Consider the following 6,000-nt stretch of genomic DNA (forward strand, 5'->3'; position numbering starts at 1 on the left):
GGTAGAGCCTCCACCCGGCTGCACCTCTAGACCACAGAGGCAGAATATGTACCCCCAGAATGGCAAAGTGACCAGCAACTTCTATTCCCCGTCAGAGAATGAACAAACGAATCACATGTAATGACAGCAGGTAAACCAGCCCCGTCCAGGACCAGTGAAAGCAAACGCTGCAGAATTCTAAGAGCAGGACCAGGTCTGTCCCACCTGTATCCCTCCGGTTCTCTACTTCACCATACACCCTTAGAAATCAATTGGCTTTAGCTCAGTCCAAAGCTCTCTCACTCCTCCTGGGGGCGTCTTCCGTCTCATTGCATGCTCTCATGAGTAACTAGGTGGGGACCTTAAAAAGACGGGGTACTTCATCTACAGAGACGATCATGCCCCACATTCCTATGGGCCCCAATTTTGTACTTGCCAAACGGGTATCAGAAAAGAAACAGCAAAACTGAGGGGTCACCATGGGAGCCCGGGGCACATATCACGCGAGGGGTTTGAGCCCTGGATTCAGAACCCTCCCCTTCCCTTCCCCCATGCAGCCCAGCTCAGCCCAGCCGGGTGGACATTCCAGGCCTCACGTGATAATGGGGAGGCCATTGGCCCTCCGGTAAGTCAACAGGGGAGATAGGAGGCCCAGGCCAGGGTCACCTGCTGAGCTGGGAAAACGGGCCCAAACAGACACATAAATAAGGCACTAACAAGCCAGCCAGCCAAGGGCCTAGCCGCAGAGGGCCCTCTGTACCACCTTGGGAAAGGGGGAGACTCAAGCTTGGCTAGGGGCTTCCCCTAGAGAACACAGCTCCAGCCAGGATTGGGGGGGGCTACAGAGCCATCCGGGCTGCCTGGGAATCCAGAGGCCAACCTCCCTCAGCTGTTCCCACCCCTCTCCGGGGCAAAAATCAAACTGTCACCCCCTCCCTCCTCCCTGAGGAGAAGGACAATTTCCGTTCTGAGTGGGGAGGTGACAGCTGCAAAGCGAGCCACTACCCCCCCCCCCCCAACAAGCTCCAGCTTGACTCTCATCTAAGGAACTGCTAAATCAACACCATGCAGTTACAGGCAAAGTAGCCGCGGACAGCCTCCTCGCACTGCTCTCAAAAAGGGAATGGGAAGGCTTTCCAGCTAAAGCCAGGACAGAGGAGTCTTTCGGTAGAGGGTCAGGCCAAGCGTAGGCCCCCCAGGCGACCCCTAACCATCTCATTTAAATGCTTCCCAACACTAGGACCGTACACCCCGAAGCCCGAGGGCGGGGGCAGTTGAGGTGGCGCCGGGGCGTTCAAACCGCGCTCCAAACAAGTCCGCAGCGACCGCGCTCGCAGCCCCCGCCAGGCGGCCCCAGCGGAAAACTTGAAAGGGACTCTGTTTGCCGGCGGCCCTGGGGCGGCTCCGGCGGGGGCGGGGGCGAGGGCCAGCGATCACACGCCCCCTTCCCCAGCGCTTCCTGGGCAAACCCGCCGGGCAAGGGAGGGCTCCGCACACTACAAAGCCAAGGGCTGCAAACTGCGCGGGGGCACAGGGAAAGGTGGGGATCAAGGGCCTAATCTGCATCTCGTTTTGGGCACCCCCAACTGGAGGACCCAACTCTCAGACCACCCAGGGTCCCGGGGAGCAAAGTAGGGTGCGGCTGCCAAACCTTCATTGCCCCCTTTCTCAGGAGACTAGGGGGATCAAGTCTTTCAAGATGAGTCATTACAGAACCCCCCAAATCTAATGGTACCTCCTTGTAACCCGTGGCACTAACCCAACTCTGCGCACCCCTTACGATTCCCTCAGGAGAAAAAAAAAGGAAATTTTTCTTGCTTCCTTCCGTTGCACACTAGCTCTTGTGACAGGTCCCCTACTTAAAAATCGGGGTCCCTCACTTTTGGTCGGACCTATATATAAACAAAGCCAGGCGCACCCCGCGCTCCCCGCCGGAAAACAGCCCATTCCGGGCGAGGACAACTTCCCCCCAGTCAGAAAATTAACACATTCCTCTCGCGGCGGCTCAGCCCCCGGCTCCAGGGATGCGAAAGGGAGGGGGCTCGGGCGGGACTTCGGGGGTAAATTCGGGGCCAAAGCAGCGTGGCAGGAGCCTGGGATGCCCGCCCCCTGCAGCCTTGCAGCTGAGGAACACCCCCCCCCCCCATTCTGCGTCCCCGGCTTTGCACGCAGCTGGGCACACGCGGAGAGGCAGTCCGAGACTCCCCAAGGCCGTAGAGGACAGAAGAGAGGCCGCCTGGCCAGCGGAGGTGGGGGTAATATACTTTGACGGGAAAAAAAAGGTCAAACTTGATCAGCCCGCCAGGCACCCTGCAGGCAGCGGGGGCGAGGAGCCGAGGAGAAACACAGAAGTGGCTGCCGCCTCTTCCAAGTCGAAGGCACGGCCACGCGTGGTCCGTGGCGCTCGGGGCAGTTACGGTCGCCCACAAACACAGGGTAGCGAGCGGGGTCTGATGCGGGGAGTGCGCGCCGCAGATCTGCAAGCAGCCGCCCCCGCAGGCGCAGCACCCGCCCTGCACTGCGAGGTGAGGACCCCCAGGCGCCCGCGAGCACCAGTGATTGGGAAGGAAGCGTCCCCCGCAGAGAGAGCTCCAGCCTCGCTCCTCCGTTCCCAGCCCGCCGTCCTCGACCCTAAAACCCCTCTTTTTGTCTGAACTCAGTGATCTGCGACCGAGCATACTGCGGCTTGGGAAGGCTTGGATATAGCAGCGGCCACCGAGCGATCACCGGAGCTAGGTCTCCCAGGGCCCGCGGCTCAGGCTGCGGGCGTCCCCCGCCCCTCCCAAACACCGACCCCTCCTTCCCCATCCCTGGCTCTCCGCACCTGAACTTCGGGGGAACCCGCGTCACCAAACTTTCCGCGGACTTGGAGCGAACTCCGGCCCCGGCCGCGCACGGAGCCCCGGGGGAGGAGAGGGAGGGAGGCGGGGAAGGGGAGGGGGCTGGCCTCCCGGGGGGGCCGAGGGAGGGCCGTGGCCCGACACCTACCGGCTCTGCGAGTCGTCCGAGCCGCCACGGTCGCCGCGAGGCCGAGGGGGAGGGGCGGGGCGGGGAGCGGCGCTCCGCTCTGGGCACCGCCGCGGTGCGCTCCGCTCCAGTCGCCCGCCGCGCCCGGGGCCAGAGCCGGAGTCGCGTCGCCGCGGCTGGCCCGAGGCGGGGAGGGGGGGAGCCTGCAGCACCTGCCCCTCCTCCCCCTCCCCGCGGCCCAAATTAAAAAACAACAAAAAGCAACTAATCACCCCGGAGCGCAGCGCCTCGCGGCGCGGCGGGCGGAGGACTTGGCGTGCGGCGCCCGGACTCAGCAGGCGACGCGCATGGCTAGGCACAGGCTGGGACGCGGGGCCGGGCTGTCGGGGGCGAGGCTCTCCTCTTCTGGCTCTGCTCGGACGCCTGCTCTCGCCGCCGCCTCTACATCCCAGCTCAGGCTCCGCCGCCTCTGCCGCCGCGCCGCGCGCCCGCCCGGGCAGAAGCTCCGAACGCTGCCCGGGGGCTGCCGGCAAAACCCGGACCGGACTAGCGGCTCCCTCACACACCCCCCTCCACCTCGGATTCCCTCCCTCCTCCCGCGGCCTCCCTCCCAGAGCAGCTTTGGCCACTTGGACGCCGCAGGCTGTGAAGCTGGAGCCGCAGCCCCTGCGCCTCCCGATTCCAACGTCCTGGCGAGGTCCGCCCTGGCTCAGCTCCCCCGCGTGCCCTGTTTCACCTTTTTTCCGTGCAACTTTACAAATAAATAAAATAAATATTCCCCCACCCCCTTTGTAAGAGATGCCTGGACATGGAGACGCACCTTCTGGGGAAAATCCACCGACCTTCTGTCCCTTGTTCAGCTCTTCTCTGGGGCGGCAAGCTACAGGAATTGAGAGGGAGGGTTTGGCTGCCCACCCTCCAGCTCAGGTGCTTGTCGGTCCACCGACTCTCAGTTCAAAGACCGCACCCCTCCCAAAACCACTTTTCCTGCACGCAGTAGATACTAATTCCACCGGAAGAAAGGAGCAAGAGTCCTGTTCCCATTTCACAGATAAAGAAACTGATCAGAGAAAGGATGTTTGGCTTTTTTTTTTTTTTTTTTTTAGGAGGCAGGCTCCAGCCCAACTAGAGTCCTGGTGGCCTATGAACTGAGAATCTGAAATAGTACTTAAAACAAAGCAACGGTCAGATGAGCAGCTAAGAGAGCTAAATCGCAGCCCTGTGTAATAGAATAGGTACCTTGTGGGAACAGCTGATTTGAGCCCCCGTGTCTCTGCACCGATTCCATCTGTGCCTCTGCCCTTTGACAAAGTCCCCTCCTGTATCTGCCCAGCTTGGGCTAATCCTACAGCTGATGTCTTCTAAGAGAACTATAGAATGAGCCCTGGACGCCTGTCGTCCCGGGGTGATAGTTAGTTATGCAGTCTTCAGGGATTCAAGCAGTCAGACTACAGAGAAAACACAGCCCCTAGACCCACGAAGGAGAAGGGGCGATGAGGTTGGGGGGCGTCAGCTTGGTGCTAAGTATTACAGTCTGATATCAAGTGGGGTCCAGATAACAGGGAGTTAACTGTAACCACCAGGGTGCCTCAAGCCACAGGCCCTGGCCTCTGTGGGAGAAGCGAAATCGCCTCCCACAGCTGCTTCCTCTCTCTGGTTGTGGGTCTCCCTGGAGCTGGGACTAATACCCACCCTCCGGGCCATCTGTGTATGGACTTAAGGCTTTAACCCAGTTGGGGTCGGGGTGGAATGTCAAAGGGCAGAGCTCATCTGGAATGTGTTACCTGTCCCGCACTCTTGACTCCCCGGGCACTGGGGAAACCTCCTCACCAATTCTTTCCTACCTAGTGTCTAGTGGATGCCTTAGCTGGTTTCTTCATAGTCAACCCAAACAAGCCTGTTGGCTAAGTAAGAAGGTGTTTGCTATAGAACCAGAACCAATCTTTTTTTTTAAAATATTTATTTATTTTATGTATATGAGTGACCTGTCTTCAGGCACACCAGAAGAGGGCATCAGATCCCATTGCAGATGGCTGTGGGCCATCATGTGGTTGATGGAATTGAACTTAGGACCTCTGGAAGACCAGCAACTGCTCTTAAGTGCCTGCTCTCTGGAACTCCGCAACAGGAGCTAGAAGATCCTGACCCAAGAAGAAAAATGACCCGCAGGTAGGTGCTTGAAGCGTAGAGCCAGGACAGGGTCAAACCCTGCACACTGGGAAATGGCTTTGTGCTGGAAGTCTGGCTCACTCAGTAAATACAAATGCTTTCCTTTCCAGTAGGAAGACCTGAGTTTGATACCCAAAATCCGGGCTTGTAAACCCAGCGTCGAAGAGGCCAAGACACAAGGATTCCTGGGGCTTACTGGCCAGCTACCCTCGACTAACTGGGAGCTCCATGCCACTGAGAAGCCCTAACTCAGAGGAGGTGAACAGCACTGTCCTCCAGCTCACACATACCTGTGTGCCTCAGTCTCCCTCCACATATGCACCCATACACTTTAAAAAGGAAGATCTCTAAACCAGGATCTATGGGGGTTTGAGCGGAGCTTCATCTTAGGAATTTGCACTTTTTTTTTGAGACCCCCTTGGCCCCCAACAAACTCAAGAAGCCAAAGGCTAAGGGTCTGTAGTGGAGAGAGCCAGGTGTCCCCTCAGGGAAATGGTTCTCAATGCCTGGTCTCAGGGTCTTCCCACCTCAACAACTGGGAGGGGCCCAGGTCCTCACCTGGCCAAGCTACTTGGGAAGCTGAGAGAATACTGTTCCCATGGAAAACACAACATGAACATGGAATGTCACATGGCTGCCATCTACTTTTCTTTCTTTCTTTCTTTCTTTCTTTCTTTCTTTCTTTCTTTCTTTCTTTTTTTTGGTTTTTCGAGACAGGGTTTCTCTGTGGTTTTGGAGCCTGTCCTGGAACTAGCTCTTATGGACTAGGCTGGTGTCAAACTCACAGAGATCCGCCTGCCTCTGCCTCCCAAGTGGCTGGGATTAAAGGCGTGTGCCACCACCGCCGGCCTTCTACTTATATTTCTATCATGAGTGTGAGCACAG

The 6,000-nt window shown here is 58.3% G+C and overlaps 1 protein-coding gene across 3 annotated transcripts in view; it reads right to left on the bottom strand.

The window, feature by feature from the left end:
• The window catches only part of Cxxc5 (CXXC finger protein 5), a 30,904-nt gene extending 27,488 nt beyond the window's left edge, over positions 1-3,416 (bottom strand). Inside the window, exon 1 of one of the 3 annotated variants that reach the window (XM_050134930.1) lies at positions 3,219-3,416. The gene's annotated coding sequence lies outside the window, so the exon portion shown is untranslated. Of the gene's footprint in view, positions 1-2,803; positions 2,932-2,967 lie in introns of those variants that run through there. The other 2 variants (XM_050134927.1, XM_050134928.1) reach the window with 2 other exon arrangements.
• Between the last annotated feature and the right edge of the window lie 2,584 nt (positions 3,417-6,000).

The sequence above is a fragment of the Alexandromys fortis genome, unplaced genomic scaffold (genome assembly GCF_014885135.2).
Source record: "Alexandromys fortis isolate MF-2015 unplaced genomic scaffold, M_Fortis_MF-2015_v1.1 scaffold_25, whole genome shotgun sequence".
Taxonomy (NCBI): domain Eukaryota; kingdom Metazoa; phylum Chordata; class Mammalia; order Rodentia; family Cricetidae; genus Alexandromys; species Alexandromys fortis.